The 15,135-nt window shown below is 44.3% G+C and overlaps 1 long non-coding RNA gene across 1 annotated transcript; it reads right to left on the reverse strand.

Moving 5' to 3' along the window:
- Positions 1–123: 123 nt before the first annotated feature.
- On the reverse strand, positions 124–11,997 carry LOC120066404. Its single transcript, XR_005478763.1, has 3 exons — positions 11,880–11,997; positions 364–441; positions 124–224 (listed from the first exon to the last, which is right to left on the reverse strand). It is a non-coding gene; the product is annotated as an uncharacterized LOC120066404 (long non-coding RNA).
- Positions 11,998–15,135: the final 3,138 nt, after the last annotated feature.

Here is a 15,135-nt window from a genome sequence, read left to right on the forward strand (position 1 = left end):
TGCAGCGGCTAATGCGGATCCTAATAAATACCAAAAATACCAAGAGGACAGGACAACTAAGTATCCTTATAGTGTGCTACAGTAAAGCCAGGAAGAAGACAGTGGTCTTACCGGCCAGGGCCCATGTGGGAGGGCTGGTCTCCTGAATCGTGGTACAGTTCATAGTGCTTAAACAGTTCCTCTGCAGAGTTGTGGGACTTCATGCACTGGGGACAGATGAATCCCTGCACACAGACATAGGCTAGACATGATCAGACTATGGAATACAGGATAGGGATCATGGCCCCACAACTAAAACGTTCAGTGGTACAGTAGGCAATATGGTCCATCAGGTGAGTTACACAAGTAAGAGACACGTGTTACCTCAGAGGTCTGGTCATTGTTGAGGTCTGCACTGGGCTGGTCTGACTCAGAGTTCTGGGAGCCTCCTTTCCCAGGAGTCTGTGGGAGGGAGAGAAGACAAAGGAGGGAGGTGACATAGTCAAATTAAAATGAGTCACAGCAGTGGACATCCTGTTAAGCCATCCATTCGCTGAAATCTACCCAAACAAGTAGCGTTGGCATGTAATGGGTATTGAAGAACAGCTCCGTGAGATACATTTTTGACACCGCGCCCATAACTGGCTGAGAGACTTCCGTTTTTCAACTGTTAAATTAATTTATGTGGGGCTGCATCACAAGGGAGTGTGTCTGAGTCAGAGAGAGAGAGCGACAGAGCTAAGCTTTACCTGCACTTGGCACTTCCACTAGTGTCACCTCAGGACACAGAGGGCTGAAACAGAACGCACCTTAACAGGAGTGCTACTCCTCACACACAAAGATGAATGAATCACTCTGTTTGATGAGGTTCAACTACTTGTAATAGTCTAGATCTAAGGAGTCCAAAAGCACAACTCGAAGCAGTAGGCTAGGCCTACTTTCTTACTGTCTGACTGACTAATTGTCAACATTGAGTGTAGAGAAGTTATTCAGTTCACATGAGGATGATTAGCCAAAAGAACAAAGCAGTGTAATCTTCAACTATGTATGGAATTTAGGGAATCTTTTTTTGTTGATAATATTGAATAAATATCCATTTAGGTTAGCTATGGTGGGTGGGTTTGTGCTATCCCCTGCAGCTCTATAATGCCACTGCAGTCTGTGACCGAATTATTGGACATAATATACTCTACAGGAATATCAAAGTTCCAGTGGGATATCTGCTACTCTTAGAGTTACGATCCAATTTGTAAGAATGAATAGAGTGAATGTAAAATTGTTTTCAAAATGGTCACCATCTGCTGGTGATTTGAAGGATATGCAATGACAAGTAAATGGGAGAGCTGTGACTGATTAGGCTACATTGCCTACTATACCAATGTCTCTGTTTAAAATGGGCCATAACTTTAAAAGAAGCAGAGATCCCACTGGAACTTTGATACGCCCGTAGAGTATATTTAGTTCAACAATATATAGAAACATTTGCCAAATCCGAAATAGTATATTTTCAATATTCATGTTTATATGTTCATTTATGAATATTGAAAAATATAAGACAATTGTTATTGAAAACAAAATACTACTCATATTTCAGAGCAAGTGGTAGAGCTTCTTATGACACCAATTTTTTTGTGGCACAGATTAAACATTATGGAGTCTTAAAGGAGGCCTGGGTAAGGCAAAAATGGCATGTATATAATATGCAATTTTTTATTAATTATTTCTCAATTATACTTTTAGATATAAATGTAAAATATATGTCAACAATCCTTCCTCCAAAAGGAACATTGTATGGACTACATACATTTCCTGAAAATCATGGTATTAAAAATGCACTATGCCAAAATCGCTCCACCATTTCCTGGTTGCTAATATTTTAGTAGTTCGCCTAATTTCAGTTTGTGAGATAAAACAAGCAAGTATAGTGTAGAGCAGACGCGCAATGCCGGCGGGGGTACACCAAATATATATATATATATAAATCACAATATGATATAAATCACAATATATATATATTCCTTCACATTTTCAAACAGTGCATTTATATTTTCCAACGGGGCTATACATTTGGGTGAGGTTTTTTCTCGCCTCAGTAGCCTCGTTTCACTGCCAAAAATAACATTAACAAGCCTCCCGGGTGGCGCAGTGGTCTAGGGCACTGCATCGCATCGCAGTGCTAACTGCGCCACCAGAGTCTCTGGGTTCGCGCCCAGGCTCTGTCGCAGCCGGCCGCGACCGGGAGGTCCGTGGGGCGACGCACAATTGGGCTAGCGTCGTCCGGGTTAGGGTGGGTTTGGCCGGTAGGGATATCCTTGTCTCATCGCGCTCCAGCGACTCCTGTGGCGGGCCGGGCGCAGTGCGCGCTAACCAAGGGGGCCAGGTGCACGGTGTTTCCTCCGACACATTGGTGCGGCTGGCTTCCGGGTTGGAGGCGCGCTGTGTTAAAGAAGCAGTGCGGCTTGGTTGGGTTGTGCTTCGGAGGACGCATGGCTTTCGACCTTCGTCTCTCCCGAGCCCGTACGGGAGTTGTAGCGATGAGACAAGATAGTAATTACTAGCGATTGGATACCACGAAAATTGGGGAGAAAAGGGGATAAAATTTATTAAAAAATAAATAAAAAATAAATAAAATAAAATAACATTAACAAATCTAGTGTTCAGCGAAATAACAACACAATGTCAAATACTTCTAACCAACCTGCCCTCAAATACACCTCTCCTGTTTTCAACCAAGATCTCAGCGATCACTGCCTCATTGCCTCATTGCCTGCATCCGTAATAGGTCTGCGGTCAAACGCTCCCTAAAACACTTCAGCGAGCAGGCCTTTCTAATCAACCTGGCCGGGGTATCCTGGAATGATACTGACCTCATCCCGTCAGTAGAGGATGCCTGAATATTCTTTAAAAGTGCCTTCCTCACCATCTTAAATAAGCATGCTCCATTCAAAAAATGTAGAACCAGGAACAGATATAGCTCTTGGTTCACTCCAGACCTGACTGCCTTCGACCAGCACAAAAACACCCTGTGGCGTACTGCATTAGCATCGAATAGCCCCCGTGATATGCAACTTTTCAGGGAAGTTAGGAAAGCTAAGGCTAGCTTTTTCAAACAGAAATGTGCATCCTGTAGCACAAAATCAAAAAAGTTCTGGGACACAGTAAAGTCCATGGAGAATAACAGCACCTCCTCCCAGCTGCCCACTGCACTGAGGCTAGGAAACACTGTCACCACCGATAAATCCACGATAATTGAGAATTTCAATAAGCATTTTTCTACGGCTGACCATGCTTTCCACCTGGCTACTCCTACCCCGGTCAACTGCCCAGCACCCCCCACAGCAACTCGCCCAAGCCTCCCCCGTTTCTCCTTCCCCCAAATCCAGATGGCTGATGTTCTGAAAGAGCTGCAAAATCTGGACCCCTACAAATCAGCCGGGCTAGACAATCTGGACCCTCTCTTTCTAAAATGATCTGCCGAAATTGTTGCAACCCCTATTACTAACCTGTTCAACCTCCCTCTCGTATCGTCTGAGATTACCAAAGATTGGAAAGCTGCAGCGATCATCCCCCTCTTCAAAGGTGGTGACACTAGACCCAAACTGCTACAGACCTGTATCTATCCTACCCTGCCTTTCTAAGGTCTTCAAAAGCCAAGTTAACAAACAGATTAACGACCATTTCAAATCCCACCATACCTTCTCCGCTATACAATCTGGTTTCAGAGCTGGTCATGGGTGCACCTCAGCCACGCTCAAGGTCCTAAACAATATCATAACCGCCATCGATAAGAGACATTACTGTGCAGCCGTATTCATCGACGTGGCCAAGGCTTTCGACTCTGTCAATCACCACATTCTTATCAACAGACTCAATAGCCTTTCTTTCTCAAATGACTGCCTCGCCTGGTTCACCAACTACTTCTCTGATAGAGTTCAGTGTGTCAAATCGGAGGGCCTGTTGTCTGGACCTCTGGCAGTCTCTATGGGGGTGCCACAGGGTTCAATTCTCGGGCCGACTCTCTTCTCTGTATACATCAATGATGTCGCTCTTGCTGCTGGTGATTCTCTGATCCCATTCTACGCAGACGACACCATTCTGTACACTTCTGGCCCTTCTTCGGACAAACTAACCTCCAGACGAGCTTCAATGCCATACAACTCTCCTTCCGTTGCCTCCAACTGCTCTTAAATGCAAGTAAAACTAAATGCATGCTCCTTAACCGATCGCTGCCCGCACCTGCCCGCCCGTCCAGCATCACTACTCTGGACGGTTCTGACTTAGAATACGTGGACAACTACAAATACCTAGGTGTCTGGTTAGACTGAAACTCTCCTTCCAGACTCACATTAAGCATCTCCAATCCAAAATTACATCTAGAATCGGCTTCCTATTTCGCAACAAAGTCTCTTTCACTCATGCTGCCAAAGATACCCTCGTAAAACTGACTACCCTACCGATCCTCGACGATGTCATTTACAAAATAGCCTCCAACACTCTACTCAACAAATTGGATGCAGTCTATCACAGTGCCATCCGTTTTGTCACCAAAGCCCCATATACTACCCACCATTGCGACCTGTACGCTCTCGTTGGCTGGCCCTCGCTTCATACTCGTCACCAAACCCACTGGCTCCAGGTCATCTACAAGTCTCTGCTCGGTAAAGCCCCGCCTTATCTCAGCTCACTGGTCACCATAGCAGCACCCACTCTTAGCACGCACTCCAGCAGGTATATCTCACTGGTCACCCCCAAAGCCAATTCCTCCTTCGGCCGCCTTTCCTTCCAGTTCTCTGCTGCCAATGACTGGAATGAACTGCAAAAAACAATGAAGCTGGAGACTCATATCTCCCTCACTAGCTTTAAGCACCAGCTGTCAGAGCAGCTCACAGATCACTACACCTGTACATAGCCCATCTGTAATATATCCCATCCAACTACCTCATCCCCATACTGTATTTATTTATCTTGCTTCTTTGCACCCCAGTATCTCTACTTGCACATTTACCTTCTGCACATCAATCACTCCAGTGTTTAATTGGTATATTGTAATTACTTCGCCACCAAGCCTATTTATTGCCTTACCTCCCTTATCTTACCTCATTTGCACACAATGTATATAGGTTTTTTTCTACTGTATTATTGACTGTATGTTTGTTTATTCCATGTGTAACTGTGTTGTTGTATGTGTCAAACTGCTTTGCTTTATTCTTGGCCAGGTCGCAGTTGTAAATGAGAACTTGTTCTCAACTAGCCTACCTGGTTAAATAAAGGTGAAATAAAAAATAAAACAGGCAGCTTAGTCAAATAATTAACATCCAATCACATTAACAGTTACTCTCTCGCGGGAAACCTTCGCTCTTGCGCAAACATTTAGAAACAAAACATGTTTTATTTTGTTGCAAGAATAAAGACGACTTTCGAGTAGTAAAACATGTATAAAAGCAAAAGATACCATTAATAAGAAGGGGCTAGAAGCATCTTATATGGTGAGCTACCGAGTGGCTAGGACGGGCAAGCCCCATACTATTGTGGAGGACTTCACTCTTCCCGCTGCCACGGATATGGCTGGGACAATGCTGGGGGAAAAGGCACAAAAAACTATACAGACAATGCCATCAAACAACACTGTTTCACGACGCATCAGTGACATGGCAGGAGATGTTCTGAAACAATTAGTTCTTCACATACAAGCCAGTGAATTCTATGCGTTACAGCTGGATGAGTCAACAGATGTGGCAGGCCTGGCACAGCTCCTGGTATATGTCCAATAGGTTTATGGGAGGTCAATTAAGGAAGACATCCTCGTCTGCAAACCACTGGAAACCAGGACAACATGACAGTATATTTTTAAAGCACTGGACAGCTTTGTGACATCAAATGGACTTTGGTGGTCAAGATGTGTTGGTATCTGTACTGATGGCGCAAAAGCCATGACAGGGAGACATAGTGGAGTGGTAACGTGTGTGCAAGCAGTTGCTCCAGACGCCACTTGGGTACACTGCAGCATCCACCGAGAGGCTCTTGCTGCCAAGGGAATGCCTGACAGCTTAAAATACATTTTGGACACAACAGTGAAAATGATTAACTTTGTTAAAGAAAGGCCCCTGAACTCAAGTGTATTTTCTGCATTATGCAATGATATGGGCAGCGACCATGTAACGCTTTTACAACATACAGAAGTGCGCTGGTTATCAAGATTAAAAGTATTGACAAGTTTTTTTTAATTGAGAGACGAGCTTAAAGTTTTCTTTACTGACTACTTGCATGATGACGAGTTTCTCACACGACTGGCCTATCTGGGTGATGTTTTTTCTCGCCTGAATGATCTGAACCTAGGATTACAGGGACTCTCCGCAACTATATTCAATGTGCGGGACAAAATTGAGGCTATGATTAAGAAGTTGGAGCTCTTTTCTGTCTGCATTAACACGAACACCACACAGGTCTTTCCATCATTGTATGATTTGTGTGCAAATGAACTGAAGCTTACAGACAATGTCAAATGTGATATAGCGCAGCACCTGAGTAAGCTGGGTGGCAATTACGCAGGTACTTTCCCGAAAATGCACGACAAAAACAACTAGATTCGTTATCCCTGTCATGCCCTGCCTCCAGTCCACTTACCGATAGCTGAAAAAGAGAGCCTCATCGAAATTACAACAAGCGGTTCTGAGAAAATTGAATTTAATCAGAAGCCACTGACAGATTTCTGGATTGGGCTGCTCTGAGTATCCTACCTTGGCAAATCACACTGTTAAGACACTGATGCCATTTGCAACCATGTACCAATGTGAGAGTGTATTCTCGGCCTTCACTAGCATGAAAACTAAATACAGGCACAGACTGTGTGTGTAAAAGGATTTAAGACAGACTCTCCAATACAACCCAACATTGCAGAGTTATGTGCATCCTTTCAAACACACCATTCTCATTAACCTGTGGTGAGTAATTCACCATTTTTGATGAACAAATAAGGTTTTATATGTAAGATGGCTAAATAAAGAGCAAATTATTGATTATTGTATTATTATTTGTGCCCTGGTCCTATAAGAGCTCTTTGTCACTTCCCACGAGCCAGGTTGTGACAAAAACGCACTCATTCTTATGTTCAATAAATGTATTGTATAGTGTGTGTGGCAGGCTTACAATGATGGCTGCCGTTGGCTTACAATGATAGCAAAAAATGGCGCCGGAGGAGATGGCCGCAGGTTTTACGGTCTCCTAACCAATTGTGCTATTATGTGGTGTTTTTCGCAATATTTTTTAATTATTTTGTACATAATGTTTCTGCAACCGTATCTTACGGAAGAAAAGAGCTTCTGGATATCAGGAAAGAGATCACTCACCTCGGATTAGACAAAGATTTCTTCAACAACAACAACAAGTAGGACTCACACGATATTCTCCAAACACCCCACAGGGCAGACATCCCAATTATTCGCAAAAGGAAGCGACGCAGAGGACGAAGAGCCGGATGCCTCGTCCGGACCCGCAGAAAGCAACTAGGAAAGCTGCCGTTACCATCAATATTACTCGCCAACGTGCAACCATTGGACAATAAACTAGACGAGGTACGATCACGAATATCCTACCAACGGAACATCAAAAACTGTAATATCCTATGCTTTACGGAATCGTGGCTGAATGACATGGATATTCAGCTAGCGGGATACACGCTGCACCGGCAGGATAGGACAGCACACTCCGGTAAGACGGGGGGGGGGGGGGGGGGGGGGGGTCTGTGCATATTGGTAAACAACAGCTGGTGCACGAAATCTAAGGAAGTCTCTAGATTTCGCCTGAAGTAGAGTATAGTGATAAATTGCAGGTCACACTACTTGCCTAGAGAGTTCTCAGCTATACTTTTCGTGGCTGTTTAGTTACCACCACAGACAGATGCTGGCACTAAGACCGCACTCAGTCAGCTGGAGAAGGAAATAAGCAAACAGGAATCCACTCACCCAGAGGCGGCGCTCCTAGTGGCCAGAGAATTTAATGCAGGGAAACTTAAATCAGTTCTACCAAATCTCTATCAACATGGTAAATGTGCAAGCAGAGGGGGAAAAATTCTAGATCACCTGTACTCCACACAGAAACGCGTACAAAGCTCTCCCTCGCCCTCCATTTGGTAAATCCGACCACAACTCTATCCTCCTGATTCCTGCTTACAAGCAAAAATTAAAGCAGGAAGCACCAGTGACTTGGTCTATAAAAAAATGGTCAGCTGAAGCAGATGCTAAACTACAGGACTGCTTTGCTATCATAGACTGGAACATGTTCCGGGATTCTTCCGATGACATTGAGGAATACACATCAGTCACTGGCTTTATCAATAAGTGCATTGGGGACATCGTCCCCACAGTGACTGTACGTACATACCCCAACCAGAAGCCATGGATTACAGGCAACATTCGCACTGAGCTAAAGGGTAGAGCTGCCGCTTTCAAGGTGCGGGACTCTAACCCCGAAGCTTACAAGAAATCCTACTTTGCCCTGCGACGAACCATCAAACAGGCAAAGCATCAATAAAGGGCAAAGATTGAATCATACTACACCGGCTCCGACGCTCGTCGGATGTGGCAGGGCTTGCAAACTATTACAGACTACAAAGGGAAGCACAGCCACGAGCTACCCAGTGACACGAGCCTACCAGACGAGCTAAATCACTTCTATGCTCGCTTCGAGGCAAGCAACACGGAGGCATGCATGAGAGCATCAGCTGTTCCGTACGACTGTGTGATCACGCTCTCCGTAGCCGACGTGAGTAAGACCTTTAAACAGGTCAACATACACAAGGCTGCGAGGCCAGACGGATTACCAGGACGTGTGCTCCGGGCATGTGCTGACCAACTGGCAGGTGTCTTCACTGACATTTTCAACATGTCCCTGATTGAGTCTGCAATACCAACATGCTTCAAGCAGACCACCATAGTCCCTGTGCCCAAGAACACAAAGGCAACCTGCCTAAATGACTACAGACCCGTAGCACTCACGTCCGTAGCCATGAAGTTCTTTGAAAGGCTGGTAATGGCTCACATCAACACCATTATCCCAGAAACCCTAGACCCACTCCAATTTGCATACCGCCCAAACAGATCCACAGATTATGCAATCTCTATTGCACTCCACACTGCCCTTTCCCACCTGGACAAAAGGAACACCTATGTGAGAATGCTGTTCATTGACTACAGCTCAGCGTTCAACACCATAGTACCCTCAAAGCTCATCACCAAGCTAAGGAACCTGGGACTAAACACCTCCCTCTGCAACTGGATCCTGGACTTCCTGACAGACTTCCCCCAGATGGTGAGGGTAGGTAGCAACACATCTGCCACGTTGATCCTCAACACTGGAGCTCCCCAGGGATGCATGCTCAGTCCCCTCCTGTACTCCCTGTTCACCCACAACTGCATGGCCAGGCACGACTCCAACACCATCATTAAGTTTGCTGATGACACAACAGTGGTAGGCCTGATTACCGACAACGATGAGACAGCCTATAGGGAGGAGGTCAGAGACATGGCCGGGTGGTGCCAGAATAACAACCTATCCCTCAACGTAACCAAGACTAAGGAGAGGATTGTGGACTACAGGAAAAGGAGCACCGAGCACGTCCCCATTCTCATCGACAGGGCTGTAGTGGAGCAGGTTGAGAGCTTCAAGTTCCTTGGTGTCCACATCAACAACAAACTAGATTGGTCCAAACACACCAAGACAGTCATGAAGAGGGCACGACAAAGCCTATTCCCCCTCAGGAAACTAAAAAGATTTGGCATGGGTCCTGAGCTCCTCAAAAGGTTCTACAGCTGCAACATCGAGAGCATCCTGACCGGTTGCATCACTGCCTGGTACGGCAATTGCTCGGCCTCCGACCGCAAGGCACTTCAGAGGGTAGTGCGTACGGCCCAGCACATCACTGGGGCAAAGCTGCCTGCCATCCAGGACCTCTACACCAGGCAGTGTCAGAGGAAGGCCCTAAAAACCCCCAAGCCATAAGACTCCTGAACAGGTAACCAAATGGTTACCCGGACTATTTGCAATATGTGACCCCCCCAAACCCTCTTTTACGCTGCTGCTACTCTCTGTTTATCTTATATGCATAGTCACTTTAACTGTACATTCATGTACATACCCCGACCAACCAGTGCTCCCGCACATTGGCTAACCGGGCTATCTGCATTGTGTCCCACCACCCGCCAACCCCTCTTTTTACGCTTCTGCTACTCTCTGTTCATCATATATGCACAGTCACTTTAACGATACCTACATGTACATACTACCTCAATAAGCCTGACTAACAGGTGTCTGTATATAGCCTTGCTACTCTTTTTCAAATGTCTTTTTACTGTTGTTTTATTTCTTTACTTACCTACACACACATACACACACACATACCTTTTTTTCCCGCACCATTGGTTAGAGCCTGTAAGTAAGCATTTCACTGTAAGGTCTACACCTGTTGTATTCGGTGCACGTGACAAATAAACTTTGATTTGATTTTAAAAAACAACATTTGAGAGTGTGCTGACTCTGGTGCACCTGGAGTTTGAATGTTTGAAGGGATACAGGACTATAAAAAGTTTGGGAACCACTGGTGTAGAGGATCATTGTACCATCTAAACAACTGAAATATATTTTCCATAACCAAAAATATTGTATTTTCATTTGTTTGAAGCCGGTGTACAAAAACGAAAGTAAAATATGAAAAACTGAACTTAAAACGGGAAGCACATAGAACAGATCTACAACTTCTTAGACTTGCTTTCAATGATAATGACAGATCTAGAACTCACATTTCTATGAGAATGTTGTCAGGTCACCCCAAAATGTACATATAGCAGCTTGAATTATTTTTATCCTGGTTTCAAGAGGAATTATTCATTTCCATAGGAAAAAGGGAAAATCGACCTAATGTGAAATGCTGGAGGTGACAGAATTTAGCAAATGGCCGGCCAAAACTGTTGTGGTGACTAACAAGTAGGCTAAATATAAATATATGTACTGAATGAATGTGTATCTGTGGTTTAGCATGAACAACGAGCTGTTCACGAACACCTGACTGTTCTGCTGACCACTGCAACCGCGATCATGCAACAGGAAGTGTTGGGATGGGGCTAACTTTTACAACACTCAATAGCTTTGATTTCACCAGTGTACCTAACCATCTCATGTTTTGGTGGCAAGCATGTACAGGACAAAGAATTGGCGAAAGAAAGGAGTACGTAAACTGTCAATGTATTATGACACATAATTTGGCCTTGATTCAGCAGCACACAATAACAGCTGGCCTTTGAGTGCCTGATATTGCCATGTAACGTTATAAGCCATTCATTGCTTGCATGTTTGTTAGCAAGCTAACTAGCTACTCGCATACCGGTAACTTAAAACGAGAAGGCTAACCAAAGATAGTGGACAAATGAAGATGTCTCCCTCAAACCGTTTACCAAAAGGTCACAGTTCCGGTCTACTTAAGTGGTGTTGTTTGATAGGTAATTGTTCTAAAGTTACAATTTGAGCGAACAAGTTGGCTAGCCATGCCCATGGGCATCCTCCAAAAAGCTTAGCTAGGTAGCTGTAACGTTAGCTACTAACCGGGCACTTTGCGTAACGTTAGCTAGCTAGCTACATTTTAACATTAGCCATGAGCCAAACTATCTGAGCTAGTAAACACATTGTACCAACCATATATTTATCTCCACGGTACCAACACACTAGCTGTCTACTACTGTTCAAACTGACTGTAGTTTATATACGTGGACATTTGATGCTAGCTAGGCCCGTTTTGTTGTGTTGGCCTGACTGGCTGACAACAGACACAGAGCGCAGGCCTGTGCAACACAAGGAAAGCGACTTGGTATCATATAAACTGTACGCCTGCCGCTTTGATTCTGGAATCTTACCATTTGAAGTATCCGTCTAAGCATGCTCGATATCGATTTATGTTTGACTGTAAAATGAAATACGATTAATGTTCCAAGGGAAAAGTTTAAGCCCGTTGTTGGTTCTCGGAACACCTGACCAAGCCCACTGCTTCTGGGGCGGGGCAGAGCTCCGTCTGAAGTAAGGGCTACATTCAAGACATTTAATTGTTTTCAAATGTTGGATAGCCGGTGACTTTACTGTATTTCAGAGGGCAACAGGACCCCATCATAGAGATAGTTGGAGGACTAAACTTGTATATAACCCATTTTAGCAAGTACATTGCAGTTGAGGGCTTTCACCATTTTAAAGTATTCAACTGGGTGGGGATTTATTTGGGTTGGGAGCGATCAGCCAATCATCAGAGTATTGTCTTCTTCTTCAAATTGGGTGCTATGGTTTGTAAATGGCTTTAAGATACAGTATATCATCGCCATAGTGGCCAGAATAAATGAAACACAAGATTTGGTTTACAACTCCAGCACTGTAAATCACCTATATTAGCTTTACACTTTTTTTCAAACACAAAAGAATAATAAAATTGACTACTTTAAAATGGAGCCTCAACGACGGTTAGTGTCGTTACAGTAGCCAGTCCATTCATTTCGTGTGTCCCCACACTTCCAGTATCACAATCTTGCGTGCCACCTCAGACCAGAACCTCACTGGACACCATCCCAATTCTGACCCCAATGTAGCAAATGGCAGGAGTTTGCAAACATCACAATGTGGCCCATCCATTATCATTACTTAACAGCTCCCCTGTTTTTTTGACCATATGCTTTCTTGAATTTAACCCTCTTAAGAATCTGCTGAGGTAAGAGTTGTGAGAGTTGTGGTGCTCCCGAGTGGCGCAGAGGTCTAAGTCACTGCATCTCAGTGCTAGAAGCGTCACTACAGACCCTGTTTCGATTCCAAGCCGTATCACAAGTGGCCGTGATTGGGAGTCCCATAGGGCGGTGCACAATTGGCCCAGCGTTGTCCGGGTTAGGGCTTGGCCGGGGTAGGCCGTCATTGTAAGTAAGAATTTGTTCTTAATTGACTTGCCTAGTTAAAAAAAATTAAAATAAGCTCTCGTGAGTCTAGTCTATAATTTGAACGATGTGGTACATGAGCTTGATTGACAGATGGAGGAAAAATAAAGGGAAATTAGTGTACTTTGTGGGGTTTTGGAAAATACCTTGAAAATTAGTCAAGTCCAAATGAAGGACAATATAAATAAAAAAGCTAAGCTAAAATCACATGTTACCTACTAGTAATATTAGTACCAGAAGGATCCTTGATATTTGCTGTCTGAAAAGCTCAAATAAACTAAGAAAGTGATCACAAGACACGTTATGGGCTAGTAAGGAAGGCAAATTCAAGTCAGACCAGCTCCTGCCCAACAGAAACTACAATATGTGTAGACATGCTACTCCACTACATTCCTTGATAGCTTTTAGGCTTTTTTTTCTGCCCCCATTCTTGTAGTAGAGACTCTTGGGGGTCTATAGAATTTAGGGTGAGAGTGACTTACAATGAGAGAAATGCCTCTGAAGGATGTTTGAAGTTTGAAAACTTTGGTATGTTACATTTAACTAATACATTTAATAACACATAAGCTGTAATCATCTACTTGGAGAAACTCAATCATCACAAACATAGTCCAGTTTTGATATTGAAATACAGTATCTTTATTTAAGCATGAGAGTGAAGAGCAGAGAACACATTTGTGCATACCAATACAGTAAGTACATTCTGTAACTTTGATTGGAAAGATAAAATAATTATAAAATGCTATTTTAATGTCTTTCCTAGGCTTTGTGTAATATCATGGGAGTTGTTGCTTTCAGTTGTCTGACAAAGCCAGAGCTGATAGGTGACTGCCTCCTTTGCATTTGGTGAGTCGATCATGTCACTATGCTCTTGTTTATGCCCCATTTAATCCCATTTAATTTCTCCAAATTCTAATGATCTAGGAGGGAAGAGTGCCCTTGAAAAACTACTAATATTTTTCAATAAAACTGTACATATTAAAATCAAACCAAGTCGTTTTGGCAACATTTGCTAACCATATATTGCATCTTTGTCACATCTGCTCCTGCAAAGCCCTCTATTGCTCATCTTGTGTCTCCTTGACCTGCCGCCACTCCCCCAGTACCCTCTCCCTCTCTCTGTGTGTGTGTGTGTGTGTGTGTGTGTGTGTGTGTGTGTGTGTGTGTGTGTGTGTGTGTGTGTGTGTGTGTGTGTGTGTGTGTGTGTGTGTGTGTGTGATTGTGTGGGCAAAAACAGGTGTGCTGCAGTCAGAGCATATCCCCACCAGCTGCAACCTGTTCCATAATCAAGACCTCTAGAAATCCTCAGTCCTGCCACTTCCACACTGCCAGACCGTAATCTCTGCTCAGTCAATCTACGCGGCTAGCTGTTTGTTACTATTAGATCCTGTTAGCCTGTTGTGCCTGGTTTCCTTGCCTGACGCTGTTTTCCTCTCCACTACAGTTCCGCCCGCTCTGACCCTGGTCCCTGTCTCCAGTTCCACGTCTCGTCATCCCTCTACTCTGTCCTGGATTCCCCACTCTACTACTCCCTTGGTGTCACGTTCCTGACCTGTTTTTCTGTTGTTTTGTATGTGTTAGTCGGTCAGGGCGTGAGTGTGGGTGGGCATTTCTATGTTATGTGTTTCTATGTTGGTAAATGGGTGACCTGATATGGTTCTCAATTAGAGGCAGGTGGTTTTCATCTCCTCTGATTGAGAACCATATTAAGGTAGGTGGTTTCACATTGTTTGTTTGTGGGTGATTGTCGCTGTGTCTGTGTTTATTGCACCACACGGTACTGTCTCGTCTCATTCGTTCGTTCGTTCTTTCCTGTTCGTGCGTTCTTCATTTTATGTAGTTTGCATGTTCAGGTCAGTCTACGTTGTCTGTTTGTTATTTTGTATTTATCAAGTATAGTTCGGTTCAGTGTTCGTCTTGTCTAATAAATTCATGATGTCTACATACCTCGCTGCACATTGGTCTTCTGATCCCTCTCTCCTCTCCTCGTCTGAGGAGGAGGAATATGACGACTACCGTTACAGAATCACCCACCCCCAAAAGATCAAGCAGCGGGGAAAAGGGCAGCGACAGCAGCAGCAGAAATCCCAGGACTCCTGGACATGGGAGGAGATTTTGAACGGAGAAGGACCCTGGGCACAGGCTGGGGAGTATCGCCGCCCCAAAGCTGAGCTGGAGGAAGCGAAAGCTGAGCGGCGGCGAT

Source organism: Salvelinus namaycush, chromosome 21 (genome assembly GCF_016432855.1).
Source record: "Salvelinus namaycush isolate Seneca chromosome 21, SaNama_1.0, whole genome shotgun sequence".
Classification (NCBI taxonomy): domain Eukaryota; kingdom Metazoa; phylum Chordata; class Actinopteri; order Salmoniformes; family Salmonidae; genus Salvelinus; species Salvelinus namaycush.